We start from the raw sequence: 19529 nt of genomic DNA on the forward strand, positions 1-19529 counted from the left end.
TGTTACAATGAATGCAGATTGTTCAATGGGGCAGATTTAAGAAATGCTGAAAAAGAGTTCAGGGGTTTGCAGGGTGGGGGCTTGCTGTATGGTGGGGGTGGAGTTTTATACATCACCCCGTGTTCGTTAAGGTCTAAAAGTACTGAAAAGGATTTGTTCTGTTTGTGTGAAGGGCCTCCGTGCTCTGGGTCTCTAAAATGTTATACCAAGCTTTTTAGCACATGCACTCTCTCTTGATCTTGGGCCTGACATGACCAAAACCCAGGGCTCAGGCTCTCCAGGACTGACCCACCTTGTCACTCCAATCCGGCATCCAGGAGTCTGCTACCCAAACAGTTGGCTTCCTGCAATTAACATGTTGTTTATTTTAAAATATGGATTTGGAATATTGTTTCTGAATATCCTATTATTTCAAGGAAGCGTTTTGTATGCTAAATGTTTTCACTTACTAGATTAACTGTTACTAAAAGATCTCTCAGGAAAATGCAGATCTTTAATCACGTAATATGAACTAAACAATCAATTTTTAGAGTCATTGACAATATTGACAGCCCTAGAAAGAGTTCCAAGCCATAGGGTTGCATTCTCCAGTTATAAGTTGCCAGTCATAGACCTGGATGCTATTCTTTGACTCCATCACTGCCCTGTGCTCTATGATTGGGAATTCCATACAACTCCATTTCCCTATTTACCAGGATGTATAGACCAAAGGGCTTAGACATATTTCATCAACCTAGAAAGAATGCATCACTGAGAAAATATGTAGATACATATATGTGTGTGCATGTGTGTATATATTAAACAGGCTAGACTTGATGGGGTACAATCAAAAATTAGTTTTCTTCTTCTCTGCTACTATTTTAAGAAATTCTCTGTTAGATCTCCTTTCTGCTCTCTTGGAAAATATCTTGGGCAGTCCCCTGTGGTTTTGTGGTCACTTTGGGTTATCAGAACAGTATTATTTTCAGGTGTGAAAATATCCAATCCAATCTAAATCAAAACTTGAATCATTTCAAAGCTTTCTCCCCTCCCCAGCCCATGCAGGACTTGCAACTTGAGTACAACAAATGGGAAAACGAGGGTAGGGAGCAGTCTGAGGAGGGGGACAGATGGGAGGGACAAAGATTTTCTTGATCAGTGTGTATGTAATGTGGTCCTTTCTCTTCAGACTCTATACATGGACTGCTTTGGGGACTCTGGAGATCCCCAGACAGGGACGTAAGTAGTACCCCATCACTGCACAGGCAATTCATGTTCGGGCTAACTGCTTCTGATTCTGCCTCAGCTCTTAATTTGGTTCTACATCCTATGACTCCTGCCCCTGTATCTTAGTCATTCAGGCTGCTGAAACAAAGTATCTTAGGATCCATGGCTTATAAACAACAGAAATTTATTTCTCACAGTTCTGGAAGCTAAGAAGTCTAAGATCAGGGTAACAACATGGTTGGGCAAGAGCCCTCTTCTGGGTTGCAGACTTCTCATTTTATCCTTACACAATGGAAGGGGCAAGGGAACTCTCCTGACCTCTTTGATAAGGGCACTAATCTCATTGATGAAGGCTCTACCCTCAGGACCTTATCAGCTCCCAAAGGCCCTCCTAATACTCTTACACTGGGCATTAGGATTTCAACATATGAATTTTGGGTGGATACAAATCTTCAGACCATAACACCCTGGAAGGCAACACTCATGTGCAGGGTCCTTTCTAAGTGGCTCTAGCCATCAACAGTTCAGGTATCCAGGTGGCCCGTAGGAAAACTCAGCCACAATGCCCCTCAAACTCTGAAAGTAAAAGTTACTCTTAACATAGCTCTCGCTCCAGGCTCTTTTCCAACTCAATGTTGGTTCTGGACCTGGAAGTTTCAGAAGTGGGGGAATGATATGTCAGTCTTTTCTCCTGGCAGACACCTTCAATCTCTGTGTATCATTCTTTTGAAACTTTCACATGGCTGGGGGAAACTAAGAACAATGCAAACTTTCTTTTACTACAAATGAAAACTGAATTTAAAAATAGGCAAGAAATCTGAATAGACAGCTCTCCAAAGAAGATATATAAATGACTCCTAAGCACATGGAAAGATACTCAACATCGTTAGCCATCTTGGAAATGTATATCAAAACTAAAATGAGATACCACTTCACACCTACTAGGATGGCTATCATAGGGTAGCTAATAACAAGTGTTGGCTGGGGTATGGAAGAATTGGAACCCTCATACATTGCTAGTGAAAGTGAAAAATGGTTCAGACACTGTTGAAAACAGTCTGGCAGTTCCTCAAAAGATTAAATACAGAGTTACTATACTAAGCAGCAATTGCACTCCTAGGTATACACGTCAGAGAAATAAAAACATATGTGCACACAAAAATTTGTATGCAAATATTTATAGCACCACTAGTCATAATAGCAAAAAGTAAAACTAACCCAAAGATCCATCAACTCATGAATGGCTAAATAAAATACAGTATATCTATATATTGGAGTATTATTAGGCAATAAAAAGAGGTACTGATACATGCTACAATGTGGATGAAACTTGAAAACATTATGCTAAGTGAAAGAAGGTAGTCACAAACGACAAACAAATTGTATGATTCCATTTGTATGAAACATCCAAAACAGGCAAATCTATAGAGACAAAAACTAGATTAGTGGTTGCCTAGGACTGGGAGGTGAGAAGGAGGTGATGGCTAAGGGGTGAAGAGTTTCTTTTGTAGGTAATGAAAATGTTTTAACATTGATTCTTGTAATGGTTTCTCAACTCTGTGAATATATTAAAAGACACTGGATTGTACACTTTACTCTGATGAATTGTATATTATGTGAATTATATCTCAATCATAGAGCTATGTTAATAAACATATCCTCACTCTCTTTCTTCAAAAGTCTAGAATTCTGTTCTACACACTAGAAGAGAAAGGTTAGTCCTGTACAGACGAGCTTCACACCTTTCCTTAGAATGTGCAGTATTTATCATTGATTTCTTCAGCTTTCACGTCACAACCAAGACTTTGCAGAATGGTACATATATTTCATAGGCCGCATTACTCTCTTAACTGATTCAGTTTCCAATAACTCTGCTGGTTATGTATTTCAATTAAAGGATTAAGTGCTAGTCTTACAATAAACTCAATAAACATTTGAGGACTGCCCAACTATTCTAATATGAATATAGTATTTTGTTTAATGAATTCCAATATTCTAATCTTTAAACAACCCTATAAGGTAAGTGCTAGTAAATAATCATTTCACAGGTAAGGAAACTGAAGCTCAGAATGGTTAAAAATATATGCAAAATAAAGCAGTCAATGCGTGACAGAGCCAGGACTCAAATCAGCGTGTCTGTCCCTCACTCAAAGCCTCTGAGATTCTTTTTTTTTTGGCTGTCCAATGATAAGAGAAATATTCACATAATTTGTAAATAAAATGCCTAATTGCTGCTTCTAAGGGTAAGACCTGAAAACATACAAGAGTATGCAAAGTAAGTTCGAAAACACTTGGCCTTTTGCCATAAGCAACTTATTTTTAAGTTTTAGAAATTGGGACATAGATTGTCATCAGTCAGGCTCTGTCCATCTCTGAGTGTGTTCTCTCTTAAACACTGATGTCGCTTAAATTTTATTTTGGAAATGCATTCTTACAAAAACAGTGGAAAATGTGGCAGAGACGATCATGAGCATAAAAACTGAGACCGTAGATTCTGAGAAAGGCAATGAAACAATGTGAGAATCTCAATGGCCAGTTGAGAGAGTCACTTCAACAGGCAGAGTACTTTGCCGTCTCAGTATTACCTTCCATAAAGACTAATCCAGGAGACCTTCAAGATGCGGAGATCACCTTCCTCCCCACAAATACATCAGAAATACATCTACATGTGGAACAACTCCTACGGAACACCTACTGAATGCTGGCAGAAGACCTCAGACTTCCCAAAAGGAAAGAAAATCCCCACATACCTGGGTAGGGCAAAAGAAAAAACAGAGACAAAAGAATAGGGAGAGGACCTGCACCTCTGGGAGGGAGCTGTATAGGAGGAGAAGTTTCCACACACTAGGAAGCCCCTTCACTGGCAGAGATGGGATGGGGGGAACTTCAGAGCCACAGAGGAGAGCATAGCAATAGGGGTGCAGAGGGCAAAGCAGAGAGATTTCCGCAAAGAGGATCAGTACCGACCAGCACTCACCAGCCTGAGAGGCTTGTCTGCTCACCCACCGGGGCAGATGGGGGATGTGAGCTGAGGCTCGGGCTTCAGAGATCAGATCCCAGGGAGAGGACTGGGGTTGGCTGCGTAAAGACAGCCTGAAGGGGGCTACTGAACCACAGGTAGCTGGGAGGGAGTCTGGGAAAAAGTCTGGACCTGCCGGAGAGGCAAGAGACCATTGTTTTGGGCTGCGCAGAGAGGGGATTCCTGCTCCGTGTGCCCACAGAAGGCAGAGCACTGCCTAAGCGAGCTCCAGAGACAGGCACAAGCCATGGCTATCAGCTCAGACCCCAGAGACGGGCATGAACTGCTAATGCTGCCACCACTGCCAACAAGAATCCTGTGTGCAAGTGCAGGTCACTACCCACACCCACCCAGGAGCCTGTGCAGCATGCTACTGCCAGGGTCCCATGATCCATGGACAACTTCCCTGGGAGAACACACAGTGTACCTCAGGCTGTTGCTATGTCACGCTGAACTCTGCCACTGCAGGCTCGCCCTGCATTCCAATTATGATTACCGTACCCTTCCTTCTTTGCAGCCTGAGTGAGCAAGAGAGCCCTAATCAGCTGCTGCTTTAACCCCTTCCTGTCTGGGCAGGGAACAGATACCTGAGGGCGACCTACTCGCAGAGGCCAGGCCAAAACCACAGCTGAACCCCAGGAGCTGTGCAAACAAAGAAGAGAAAGGGAACTTCTCTGGGCAGCTCAGGAGCAGCAGATTAAATCCCCACAACCAACCTGATAAACCCTGCATCTGTGGAATACCTGAACAGAAAACAAATGTTCACAAACTTCAGGCAGTGGACTGTGGAAGCAATGGGAGACTTGGGGGTTGCTTTCTGTGTCTGCTTTGTTTTTGGTTTTAGGTTTATCTTAGTTTTTAGTGCTTCTTATCATTGGTGGATTTGTCTATTGGCTTGGTTGCTCTCTTTGTTTTTTTATTTTATTTTATTTTTCCTTTTTTCTCTTTTTGTGAGTGTGTATGTGTCTGTGTGATTCAGTCTGTCTAGGTTTGCTTTTACCATTTGTCCTAGGGTTCTGTCTGTTCATTTATTTTGTTTGTTTGTTTTAGTTTTTTGTTATTGTTGCTGTTTGTTTTCCTTTTTACAAGTGTGTGTATGTATCTTTCTTTGTATGATGTTGTCTGTTTAGTTTTGCTTTTACCATTTGGTATGGGGTTCTATCTGTTCGGCGTTATTTGTTGTTTTTCTGTTTTTGTTTTTTCTTCTTTTTCATACAAGCCGTGTGGCTGGCAGGGTCTTGGTGCTTTGGCCAGGTCTCGGGCCTAAGCCTCAGAGATGGGAGAGCCATGTCCAGGACATTGGACCACGAGAGACCTCCCAGACCCACGTAATATCAATTGGTGACAGCTCTCCCAGAGATCTCTGTCTAAACGCTAAGATCCAGCTCCACCCAATGGCCATCAAGCTCCAGTGTTGGACACCCCAGGTCAAACAACTACCAAGACAGGAACACAGCCGCACCCATGAGCAGAGAGGCTGCCTAAAATCATAGAAGTTCACAGACACCTCAAACACACCACTGCACATGGCCCAGCCCACCAGAAGGACAAGATCCAGCCCCACCTACCAAGAACACAGGCACCAGTCCCCTCCATCAGGAAGCCTACACAAGCCACTGAACCAACCTCAACCTCTGGGGGAAAACACCAAAGACAGTGGGAACTACGAACCTGCAGTCTGCAAAAAGGAGACACCAAACAGAGTAAGTTAAACAAAATGAGAAGACAGAGAAGTATGCAGCAGATGAAGGAGCAAGGTAAAAAACCCACCAGACCAAACAAATGAAGAGGAAATAGGCAGTCTACCTGAAAAAGAATTCAGAGTAATGACAGGAAAGATGATCCAAAAATCTCAGAAATAGAATGGAGAAAATACAAGAAATGTTTAACAAAGACCTAGAACTAAAGGGCAAACAAACATGATGAACAACAAAATAAATGAAATTAAACATGCTCTGGAAGGAATCAATAGCAGAATAACTGGGGCAGAAGAGTGGATAAGTGACCTGGAAGATAAAATAGTGGAAATAACTGCCACAGAGCAGAATAAAGAAAAAAAAATGAAAAGAATTGAGGACAGTCTCAGAGACCTCTGGGACAACATTAAATGAACCAACATTTGGATTTCAAAGGTCCCAGAAGTAGAAGAGAAAAAGAAAGGGTCTGAGAAAATATTTGAAGAGATTATAGTCGAAAACTTCCTTAACATGGGAAAGAAAATAGTCAAACAAATCCAGGAAGCACAGTGTCCCATACAGGACAAATACAAGGAGAAACACGCCAAGACACATATTAATCAAACTATGGAAAATTAAATACAAAGAAAAAATATTAAAAGCAACAAGGGAAAAGCAACAAATAATATACAAGGGAATCCCCATAAGGTTAACAGCTGATCTTTCAGCAGAAACTCTGCAAGTCTGAAGGGAGTGGCAGGATATATATAAAGTGATGAAAGGGAAGAACCTACAACCAAGATTACTCTACCCAGCAAGGATCTCATTCAGATTTGACAGAGAAATTAAAACCTTTACAGACAAGCAAAAGTTAAGAGAATACAGCTCCACCAAAACAGCTTTACAACAAATGCTAAAGGAACTTGTCTAGGCAGGAAACACAAGAGAAGGAAAAGACCCAAAAAAACAAACCCAATCAACAAAACCAAGTAAGAATATGGTAATAGGAACATATATATCAATAAACCTTACGTGTAAATGGATGAAATGCTCCAGCCAAAAGACACAGACTGGCTGAATGGATATAGAAACAAGACCTGTATATATGCTTTCTACAAGGGACCCACTTCAGACCTAGGGAAACATACAGAATGAAAGTGAAGGGATGGAAAAAGATATTCCATGCAAATGGAAACCAAAAGAAAGCTGGAGTGGCAATTCTCATATCAGACAAAACAGACTTTAAAAGAAAGACGGATTACAAGAGACAAAGGAGGACACTACATAATGATCAAGAGATCAATCCAAGAAGAAGATATAACAATTATAAATGTATATGCACCCAACATAGGAGCACCTCAATATATAAGGCAAATGTTAACAGCCATGAAAGGGGAAATCGACAGTAACACAATCATAGTAGGGGACTTTAACACCCCACTTTCACCAATGGACAGATCATCCAAAATGAAAATAAATAAGTAAACACAAGCTTTAAATGACACATTAAACCAGATGGACTTCACTGATATTTAGAGGACATTCCATCCAAAAACAACAGAAAACACTTTCTTCTCAAGTGCTCATGGAATATTCTCCAGGTTAGACCACATCTTGGGTCACAAATCAAGCCTTGGTAAATATAAGAAAACTGAAGTCATATCAAGTATCTTTTCCAACCACAATGCTATGAGACTAGATATGAATTACAGGAAAAATACTGTAAAAATTACACACACAGAGGCTAAACGATACACTACTAAATAACCAAGAGATCACTGAAGAAATCAAAGTGGAAATGAAAACATACCTAGAAAAAATGACAGTGAAAACACGATGACCTGGGCTTCCCTGGTGGAGCAGTGGTTGAGAGTCTGCCTGCCAACGCAGGGGACACGGGTTCGTGCCCTGGTCTGGGAAGATCCCACATGCCGCGGAGCAGCTGGGCCCATGAGCCATGGCTTCTGAGCCTGCGCGTCCGGAGCCTGTGCTCCGCAACGGGAGAGGCCACAACAGTGAGAGGCCCGCATATCACACACACACAAAAAAAACCCACAATGACCCAAAACCTATGGGCCGCAGCAAAAGCAGTTCCAAGAGGGAAGTTTATAGCAATACAATCCTACCTAAAGAAACTAAAAAGTCTCAAATAAACAACCTAACCTTACACCTAAAGCAACAAGAGAAAGAAGAACAAAAAAAATTCCAAGTTAGCAGAATGAAAGAAATCATAAAGATCAGATCAGAAATAAATGAAAAGAAATGAAGGAAACAATAGCAAAGATCAATAAAACTAAAAGCTGGTTCTTTGAGAAGGTGAACAAAATTGATAAACCCTTAGGCAGACAAATCAAGAAAAAAAGGGAGAAGACTCAAATCAACAGAATTAGTAATGAAAAAAGGAGAAGTAACAACTGACACTGCCGAAATACAAAAGATCATGAGAGAGTACTACAAGCAACTATATGCCAATAAAATGGACAACCTGGAAGAAATTGACAAATTCTTAGAAAAGTACAACATTCCATGACTAAACCAGAAAGAAATAGAAAATATGAACAGATGAATCACAAGCACTGAAATTGAAACTGTGATCAAAACTCTTCCAACAGGGCTTCCCTGGTGGCGCAGTGGTTGGGAGTCCACCTGCCGATGCGGGGGACATGAGTTCGTGCCCCGGTCTGTGAGGATCCCACATGCTGCGGAGCGGCTGGGCCCGTGAGCCATGGCCGTTGGGCCTGTGCATCCGGAGCCTGTGCTCCATGGCAGGAGGGGCCACAGCAGTGAGAGGCCCACGTACCGCAAAAAAAAAAAAAACTCTTCCAACAAACAAAAGCCCAGGACCAGATGGCTTCACAGGTGAATTCTATGAAATATTTACAGAAGAGCTAACACGTATCCTTCTCAAACTCTTCCAAAATATGGCAGAGGAAGGACACTAGCAAACTCATTCTATGAGGCCAACATCACCCTGATACCAAAATCAGACAAAGGTGTCACAAAAAAAGAAAACTACAGCCCAGTATCACTGATGAACATAGTGCAAAATTCTCAACAAAATACTAGCAAACAGAATCCAACAGCACATTAGAAGGATCATACACCATGTTAAAGTGGGGATTACCCCAGGAATGCTAGGATTCTTCAATATACGCAAATCAATCAATGTGATACACCATATTAACAAACTGAAGGAGAAAAACCATATGATCATCTCAATAGATGCAGAGAAAGCTTTTGACAATATTCAACACCCATTTATGATAAAAACCCTCCAGAAGGTAGGCATAGAGGGAACATACCTCAACATAATAAAGGCCATATAGGACAAAACCACAGCCAACATCGTCCTCAATGGTGGAAAAACTGAAACCATTTCCCCTAAGATCAGGAACAAGAGAAGGTAGCCCACTCTCACCACTCATATTCAAAATAGTTTTGGAGGTTTTAGCCACAGCAATCAGAGAAGAAAAATAAGTAAAAGTAATCCAAATCGGAAAAGAAGTAAAACTGTCACTGTTTGCAGATGACAAGATAGTATACATAGAGAATCCTAAAGATGCTACCAGAAAACTACTAGAGCTAAACAATGGATTTGGTAAAGTAGCAGGATACAAAATTAATGCACAGAAATCTCTTGCATTCCTATAAACTAATGACAAAAAATCTGAAAGAGAAATTAAGGAAACACTCCCATTTACCATGGCAGCAAAAAGAATAAAATACCTAGGAATAAACCTACGTAAGGAGACAAAAGACCTGTATGCAGAAAACTGTAAGACACTGATGAAAGAAATTAAAGATGATATAAACAGATGAAGAGATATACCATGTTCCTGGATTGGAAGAATCAACATTGTGAAAATGACTATATTACCCAAAGCAATCTACAGATTCAGTGCAATCCCTATCAAACTACCAGTGGCATTTTTCACAGAACTAGAACAAAAAATTTCACAATTTGTATGGAAACACAAAAGACCCTGAATAGCCAAAGCAATCTTGAGAATGAGAAATGAATGGAGCAGGAGGAATAAGGCTCTGGACTTCAGACTATACTACAAAGCTACAGTAATCAAGACAGTATGGTACTGGCACAAAAACAGAAATATACATCAATTGAACAGGATAGAAAGCCCAGAGATAAATCCACGCACCTATGGTCACCTTATCTTCAATAAAGGAGGCAAGAATATACAACGGAGAAAAGACAGCCTCTTCAATAAGTGGTGCTGGGAAATCTGGACTGCTACATGTAAAAGAATGAAATTAGAATACTTCCTAACACCATACACAAAAATAAACTCCAAATGGATTGAAGACCTACATGTAAGGCCAGACACTATAAAACTCTTAGAGGAAAACATAGGCAGAACACTCTAAGACATAAATCAAAGCAAGATCCTTTTTGACCCACCTCCTAGAGAAATGGAAATAAAAACAAAAATAAACAAATGGGACCTAATGAGAGTTAAAAGCTTTTGCACAGCAATGGAAACCATAAACAAGATGAAAAGACAACCCTCTGAATGGGAGAAAATATTTGCAAACAAAGCACTGACAAAGGATTAGTCTCCAAAATATACAAGCAGCTCATGCAGCTCAATATCAAAAAAACAAACAACCCAATCCAAAAATGGACAGAAGACATAAATAGACATTTCTCCAAAGAAGATATACAGATTGCCAACAAACGCATGAAAGGATGCCAACATCACCAACATCAGAGAAAGGCAAATCAACACCACAATGAGGTATAACCTCACACCGGTCAGAAAGGCCATCATCAAAAAATCTACAAACGATAAATGCTGGAGAGGGTGTGGAGAAAGGGAACCCTCTTTCACTGTTGGTGGGAATGTAAATTGATACAGCCACTATGGAGAACGGTATGGAGGTTCCTTCAGAAACTAAAAATAGAACTACCATACGACCCAGCAAACCCACTACTGGGCATATACCCTGAGAAAACCATAATTCAAAAAGAGACATGCACCACAATGTTCATTGCAGCACTGTTTACAATATCTAGGACATGAGAGCCACCTAAGTGTCCGTCGAGAGATGAATGGATAAAGAAGATATGACACATATATACAATGGAATATTACTGAGCCATCGAAAGAAATGAAATTGAGTTATTTGTAGTGAGGTGGATGGACCTAGAGTCTGTCATACAGAATGAAGTAAGTCAGAAAGAGAAAAACAAATACTGTATGCTAACACACATATATGGAATCTAAAAATTAATGGTTCTGGTGAACCTAGGGGCAGGACAGGAATATAGATACAGATGTAGAGAATGAACTTGAGGACAGTGGGAGAGGCAAGGGTAAGCTGGGACAAAGTGAGAGAGTAACACTGACATATATACACTACCAAATGTAAAACAGATCCTAGTGGGAAGCAGCTGGATAGCAAAGGTTGATCAGCTCGGTGCTTTGTGACCACCTAGTGGGATGGGATTGGGATGGTAGGAGGGAGGTGCAAGAGGGAGGGGATATGGGGATATATGTATACATACAGCTGATTCACTTTGTTATACAGCAGAAAGTAACACAGCATTGTAAAGCAATTATACACTAATAAAGAGGTTAAAAAAATAATAAAAACAATAAATAAATAAATAAAATCCTCAAAAAAAAAGACTAATCAGTATGCAAGGCAAAGTCAGTGTAGCTTCAAAGAAATTTAAAATGTTCTTCCTTTAGAAATATAATTATGATTTCAGGGCTTCCTTGGGGGCACAGTGGTTGAGAGTCCGCCTGCCGATGCAGGGGACACAGGTTCGAGCCCTGGACCGGGAAGATCCCACATGCCGCGGAGCGGCTAGGCCCATGAGCCATGGCCGCTGAGCCTGCGCATCCAGAGCCTATGCTCCGCAACAGGAGAGGCCACAACAGTGAGAGGCTCGTGTACCGCAAAACAAACAAACAAAAAATTATGGTTTCAAAAGAAAATTCATAATTGCTGTTTTTGACAAATCACTTACCCTTCTGCCTATTCCTCATTTGTAAAATGCAGTGTTCTGGCTATGGCTCCATGTCTGCTCCAGTTCTAGGAATGTGTCAACTCCAAACCTTGTTCCTGTCTTCTCTTTGTATCCTCCTAGACTTTATTAAAGAAAATACAACCAAATCATAATATTAAGGTGTGTTTACAGTTTACAGCTGCAGAGTAAGTGGAATTAATTTACATCAATTAAATTGTTCCATCATTCACAAATATGAACTGACAATCCAGGAGTCTTGGCCATTTGGGGTAAGACAATGGCATGAAAGAGAAGGATGAAAACTAACAACAACAAAAAAAATGTGACCTTTGCAGAAACAGGGATATACTTTTTAAAAATTCTGATTACTTTCCTCAGAGAGACTAAATACGTGAATATATCCATAAAACTAGAATAGGCCGCAATAAGAGCAATATAAGACATTAAATTGTTACAGACATTAAAGAGATATTAGAAATATGAATGACAAAATTAAATCTGGTGTATAAACTAAATAAGAGAAAAAAATGTTGCAATAACCAAACTGGTGATCAGGAATACGGAGTTGACAGAATTTTCTAGAACTAAGAGAAAAACAAAAAAGAGTAAGGAAAATATTAAAAGATGTGGCTTTCTAACATCCATCTAGCAAGAAATTGAGAGGTGGAGAAGAGCAAAGGGGTAAAGGAAATAACGTTTTAGAAAGAGAAAATTCTATGAACTGAAGCAGATTAAAAAAAAAAGATTAGCACGAAAGAATGATAGTTTGAATTGTCTTTGAATGCTGTAAAACAGTGGAGCAATTCCTCTAACGGTCTGAGAAGAAGTCACTTTAACCCATAATTTTATTCTCAAGTATAAAAGCAAAATAAAAAAAATTTTTCAGTCTGGCAAGGACTAGGAAAACTTACTGCCCAAGCCACTCCCACAAAAGCCATTTATTGAGAAGGATACCCCAGGAAAATAAAAAAGAATACAAACTAGAGGATGACCTAAGATAACAAGAAACAGGAGCAACTGAGTATGAATGAGAGGAAGTGAAGAAAACTCAAAAACGTTAAAAAAGATTTTGCTATCCATTCATGAATTATGCTAAGAATATTTTCCTTCACAGGTGTTTAGTGACTTAACACTCAGTGTATTTCTTCTTCTGTGCATCCATGTACAATATTTGATTTTACAATGAGTAATATTCATATAATATTATAAAGACTGTTTTATTAATTTTAAAGTTTGGGTCTCAACTTTTACAAATAAAGCATGAAGTCTGAGTAATAGTTAATTATAATTATATAATAGAATGTAAATGTTATAAACCTTGAAAAGGTAAAAGTAATAATATAGCCTAAAAATCCACAAAATCACATCTTCTTTGACACTGCCTAAAGTTAGTAAATCACAAAATAAAGTCATAAATATAATATTACAATACAAATTAGCAGAAAGCAAGCATAGAGGTCAAATGTACTGATGAGTCATCAGGCATTTTTTAAAGTTGATAAAGCTAAAAAGAATTTGACAAAATATATGACTTAATATTTATAATGGTAACTAACAAAATAACTGAAAAATGGAAACTGTTCAAAGTTTCTTTTAACTTGGAGGATGAAGAGAGATCTGTCCTATTCATTCTAAACCTTTCTAATGGGTTGGATTTTTACTCAACAGTTTAGATATTACTTTAAAGTTTTTATAAAGTTTAACATATTTCAGTACATAAAAAGCATAACAGAAATACACCAAAATATTAATAGTCATTTTTTTTCTGGATGGGAGAAATTCTGGATGATTTTTCATATCACTTTTTCATATTTTGTTAGTTTCCAAATGTCCTATGCATAATACTTTCTTCTTCAGAAAGCATAAGCTAAATTTAATTTTTAAGTCCTTGATAAAGTCATCTAACATGATTTTGAAAATGCAAAATCAGTAGTATTTTAAATTTCTTTGACCTGCACTTTGAAGGTCATGACAGCATGCAATCAGGATAAATGGTACAAAGTTTCTCTAGGAACGTACCTGTTTACCCATTCCCAAACTCTACAGCAAGAGAAAGTGTCTCTGTCCGCCATAAAGGTAATAGTACTAATAGCCAAGAATAGCCCTGTCCACTCAGGTGTTTCACTAAATGTTTGCCCTTAGTAGTCCCCACCAGCCCAAGTTCTTGTCCTCCACTTTATATATTCAGGAATCCAATTTCCCGGCTCACTCAAGATTGACAGGATTCTGAGTTAGCCAATTCCTATTAGTCTAGCAAGAGTGGGCTAGATTATCCAAAACAACAGCACTTTCAAAAATAGAACTGCCAACGTTTCCATCAGCAGAACCAAATACCCTTTCCCTGGAATTGGTCTGTAAATACACTGAGAAGGATGATAATAAAGGTTAGTATTTGTTGAGCACCCCATGTGCCTAAATTGGATGCGTTAGACTTTTCTTCTCCTTTTTTTTAACTCCATTCTTCATATCCCCTTTCCACCTATTACCTCCCCGCATCTTGTCAGTAATACTTCCTTTTTTTTTTTAATTTATTTTTTTATGGCTGCGTTGGGTCTTCGTTGCTGCACGCGGGCTGTCTCTAGCTGCGGCGAGCAGGGGCTACTCTTCGTTGCAGTGCGCGGGCTTCTCGCTGCGGTGGTTTCTCTTGTTGCGGAGTGCAGGCTCTAGGCACACGGGCTTCAGTAGCTGTGGCACGCGGGCTTCAGTAGTTGTGGCTTGCAGGGTTAGTAGTTGTGCCGCACGGGCTTAGTTGCTCCACAGCATGTGGGATCTTCCAGGACCAGGGCTCGAACCTGTGTCCCCTGCATTGGCAGGTGGATTCTTCGTGACTGCGCCACCAGGGAAGTCCCAGTAATACTTCCTTGATGTAAAATTTAATCATCTCATTTATTTTACTTTAGTCCTCATTACAATCAGTGTCTCCTTGCTGGGCTCCAGGGAAGGTGTGGGGTTGGGGGCAGGTGGGTGAAACACACAAACAATTAAGACTTAAGAAGATCCTTCAGCACCACAGCAGACACATGGTGTGTGCTCTTCACGCAAATTTCTAACTCCAACCATTTCATCTTCTTATTCACTTCCATCACAGAGAGAAGTAATTTCAAATCTTGCCCTAGGTTTCTAGATGTTTCTTCAGCCTAGAGCTCAGAGTGGCCTACACAGGGGCTGTGAAAAACAATCAGTGGATTTCCTGCCCTTGATATCAGAATAGATGCTTTGAAAGTGTAAGTGCTGTCCCTCTGCAAAGATATTCTTGTTATTGTTGTTGTCATGTCCAATAGACTATGATGGGAGAAGCTGGTTCATTATTAAAAGCAGAAAAGAATCACATGTGTAACTACAGATAGATCTGACAGCTAAAAGCAATGCATAGTAGCCATTTCTTTAGGGAGACTGAAAGTAACTTCAGAAAACTTATATTGAATTATCTAATCAGGTTTTTCTGCTCTTAAATTCTGTGAAAAGACATTAAATATCATTAATTCATTAAAGAAATGCCTTGTGGGTTTTATGAATGCTCATGAATATTTCTTAAAGTGATTAAAATTGTTAATCCTGCTCCCAATTAATTTTAAGTAATTCTTAGACCACGTATGTAAATAACAGGTAATTATAATGTTTTATTATGTGTCATTTACATAACTTAGGCCATTAAAATTGCATTTCTGATGTGATACATTTCTTAGGGCCCTATGTCATTTTTTTAAAGCAACAATTCATTTTTACTTTATTTGAGCCTGCATTAATTTTGAGGTTTTGTTTTTTGTTTTTTGCAGTACGCGGGCCTCTCACTCTTGTGGCCTCTCCCGTTGCAGAGCACAGGTTCCGGACACGCAGGCTCAGCAGCCATGGCTCATGGGCCCAGCCGCTCCACGGCATGTGGGATCTTCCCGGACTGGGGCACGAACCCATGTCCCCTGCATTGGCAGGCGGACTCTCAACCGCTGCACCACCAGGGAAGCCCTGAGGTGATTTTGAGGCAGCAATTTTGAGGGACTTTAAGAGAAGAAAAATAGGTTCTAAGAGTATAAACACTAGCCCATCTATGAAGTATTGTTACCAAAGTTTTAGGCTTTTCTCCTCCACCAATCTGTTCAAGTGGAATTCAGCGTATCAATTCTAATTAAGAAACTATCATCTGAGGAATCAGACACAAAGCTAATTCTATTCTTTTCTTTCTTTATTTCATCTCTTTCTTTTTTTCTTTATTTCAGCTTTCCATTATGTTTGGTTACTACATGGGAAGAAAAAGGAACTTAAATCTGGAGGCAATTTAGAATGATGGAAAAGTTCACAGAGTCAAAAAGAGCTAGCTCTAAGGAATGATGACTTCCTAGCTATGCGGTCTTGGGCAAATTATTTTACCTCTCAGAATTTCAGTTCCTTTACCTGTAACATTTTGAAGATAATACCTTTCCTACTTACCTGGTAAGATTTCTTTGAGAATTAGTTAAAACACATATTAAAGGCATTTTTTAAAATGCTCTGCAATTGACCCTGACCAACCAAATAAATAGGTAATTTGAGCAAGTTACTTCACCATTTTCATTCTTCTAGGCCTCAGTCTCCTGATGCCAAATGAGGGAATTGAAAACTCCTTGTTTAAAACAAATTCAGGGACTTTCTGGCAGTCCAGTGGTTAAGACTCCACGCTTCCACTGCAGGGGCATGGGTTTGATTCCTGGTTGGGAACTAAGATCCCACATGCGTGCGGTGCAGCCAATAAGTAAATAAAACAAGTTCATTTTTCCACTGGTCTGTTTCCATGTTGCTGACTTCTTCTTTAACTTCCAACTTATGGATGGTTTTTTGCAAGTTCAGATGGAGTAGGACTTGGAGAGATAAAAAGAATGAGATACTGCAAAGGTGGTCCAAGTATCCTGGTGAATTCTGTGGTCCTTAGGTCTCATGACATCTGGTAGAAATTTGCATGCTTGGACATCTCCCCAAACACATTCTGAGCTCATGCTCTTGATCCACAGGGCTTACATCCTGAATACCCATCACTTCCAAAGCAATGCTTTTGTCAGTGTCTTGACTTACTCTGGGGCGGATTGTTTCCACCATAAGTAGCCAAGTGAAGTTCTGTTTTGCCTTTGCCTGTTGTGTTCTGTGAGAACTAATTCCAGTCTTTGACACAGGGAGGCATATTTATGACATTTGGCTTCTTCGTTCCAACAGATTTTTCCCTTCTGTGTTTATGAGAGGTAGCATTCAATATTAGTGCTCCATCCTACTGGGTTCCCTTTGTTTAAAAGCATCTGTGTCCTTTGCACTTACTTTGGCCGTTATTATGAGGAGTTAGAAGTGTAGAGGCACAGCTCCAGAGTTGCTTGACTGCTTTTATGTCCTTTTATAAAAGGTTTCCAAATCAAGAGGATCATGTATTTGTTATTTCTGGGTCCATTAAATACCCGAGTAATTAACATTAGCCATTTTGACACTAACAAAGCATGGAAACCACAACATTTTTGTGATGTACAGTCATTTCAATGTCAGCTTACAGTTGCACAAGCCCATCTAATCACCTGAATGACAATACAATGAGACAGGCGCCAAGATTATATGGCCTGGCAACCAAATGACTCTTAACATTGTTTGGAAATGTACAGGTTCCATCCAACCAATAATGTGTTATTTTAAAGTTTTTGAAGTTGTGCAGAGAAGCTCTTAAAATACAGATTATAGTGGTAAGGGTCTGAAAAAGGGTCTAACCTGTACCCAGCATTAACATAAACACAGAAGAAAGTGACGTTTCAGACAGATTCATAACATAATCAGAAATCAGGATCTGACAGTGCATATTTTCCATTTGCAAATGCATTCCTTTCTAAAAAGCTGCAATTAATTACAAACTAGTTTTGATGCCGTTTTTGCTTTCCTTAAATATGGAGTGAATTCACCCCATAAAATAATGAACCAAAGTAGAGCCAAATAGAGACCAGCTGGCTGGATGGCTCAGTAATTTTATCCACATGATTGACTTTATGATCCTTTCACTGAAGGAACTAGTCTCCATTCTTGCAATCAGCACCAATGACAATTTGGGAAGGGTGGAGAATTATTAAAATCTGGAGAAAGAAGAGGTACAGTTTGTTTGATGTGGAAAAACACATTCTTCCACACAGTTCCCTAGTATTATAGGTGCCGAATTCTGAGCTTCTCTGGCTTCCAAAGAAACACACTGATTAGTTGCCACAGAGACGTAATAAGCAACCAATGCCTAAATAATCATTACAGATACTCCATTAACGGCATCTAACTGTGTGGCTTTTAACCATACAAATTGTTTTTCGACGGCTTGTAACCTTTTCAAATAGATTCCTTTGGGCATTATACCACACTCAGATCTAATTTTAACTTTTGCTTAGTTTATAATTTATGAGTTTCTTTGGAGATGCATAATGCGTTTGAGGAGAAAGGATACATTCAAATAAAAGCTAAAAACAAAATCAATTGCTGTCTTAATCCATGAAACCTTTGCTCACCAGGAGGTAACTATAATAGGATGAAACAAAAAGAGGGGAGGGAAGACCTCAATGATCTAGAATTCCCATAGAACCTGTTTTAAAACAAGTAAGTTTAATGCATTTAAACAAGATCGTAGCTATAAAGAAATGAAGCATATCACTGGTGCATACAAAAGTTTATCTTAAGATACATGAAATTCCACAACACAAAAATTAAAAATTATAAAATGGCTTAATGGGGCTGTCAGTGAAGAGCTAAAATATACAACACTCCTTTAGCACAGAAAATCCCCAGGTTTACAATTCCCAGACATTGGAATGCATCCACTCAAGGAGAAGGAAGAGTATCGTTCCAAACTCTGGTCAAAAATGGATTCCTTAAAAATCATAGATCACAAGTTGTTGGAGCTAAAAAGTACTTTAGAAATCATCTGGTCAGGCTCAAAATGAAGCCTGGTGCCTTCATTCTTAAGACTTTTCCCTTCCCTCTCCCTGAACAGCCAGACTATCAACAGGTCCAGCCATCTCTACCATGGGAACTATATTCCTCCCACAGCTGCCCTTTCAGCTTCCAAGCACCAAGCCCTCTCACCTGGGTTCTGCCAAAAAGCCCTGACCTGGGGGTCAGCAAACTCCAGCTCACCATTCCACTTGCTGCCTCCTTCTGTACGTCCTACAAGCTAAGAATAGTTTTTACATTTTTAAATGATTATAAAAATAAAAAGAGTGATAATATTTCAGGACATGAAATTATATGAAATTCATATTCCGGTGTTCATCAATAAAGTTTTATTGGAACACCGTCATGCTCATTCTTTCATGTACTGCCTATGGCTGCTTTGACTTTACAATGGCAGAGTTACAAAATCTCTCACAGAGACCATGTGACCCACAAATCCTAAAATATTTACTATCTGGCCACATTTTACTATCGAGCCCTTTACAGAAGAAGTTTGCTGACCTCTCTGTAATTAGTCCCTTTACCCGTGCTTCCTCTGCCACAGTCAGTTCTTCACACAGCAACTGGTGATCTTTTTTAAAGCAAATCAAATCCTGTCACTCCCTGCTTAAAACCCTCAAATGCTGAGCTGTACAATATGGCAGCCACTAGCCATATGCGTCTATTAATCACTCGTGTCTAGTGCAACTGAAGAACTGAATTTTTA

At 39.5% G+C, this 19529-nt stretch overlaps 1 long non-coding RNA gene across 3 annotated transcripts in view; it reads right to left on the reverse strand.

The window, feature by feature from the left end:
- LOC141277848 (uncharacterized) overlaps positions 1 to 19045 on the reverse strand; it is a 105447-nt gene extending 86402 nt beyond the window's left edge. For all 3 annotated transcript variants that reach the window (XR_012329709.1, XR_012329708.1, XR_012329710.1), the window contains exons 1-2: positions 18956 to 19045; positions 11894 to 12014 (exon numbers count right to left, since the gene is read on the reverse strand). This is a non-coding gene — a long non-coding RNA (uncharacterized lncRNA). The remainder of the gene's footprint in view (positions 1 to 11893; positions 12015 to 18955) is intronic.
- Positions 19046 to 19529: the final 484 nt, after the last annotated feature.

The sequence above is a fragment of the Tursiops truncatus genome, chromosome 2 (genome assembly GCF_011762595.2).
Source record: "Tursiops truncatus isolate mTurTru1 chromosome 2, mTurTru1.mat.Y, whole genome shotgun sequence".
NCBI classification, from domain to species: Eukaryota; Metazoa; Chordata; class Mammalia; order Artiodactyla; family Delphinidae; genus Tursiops; species Tursiops truncatus.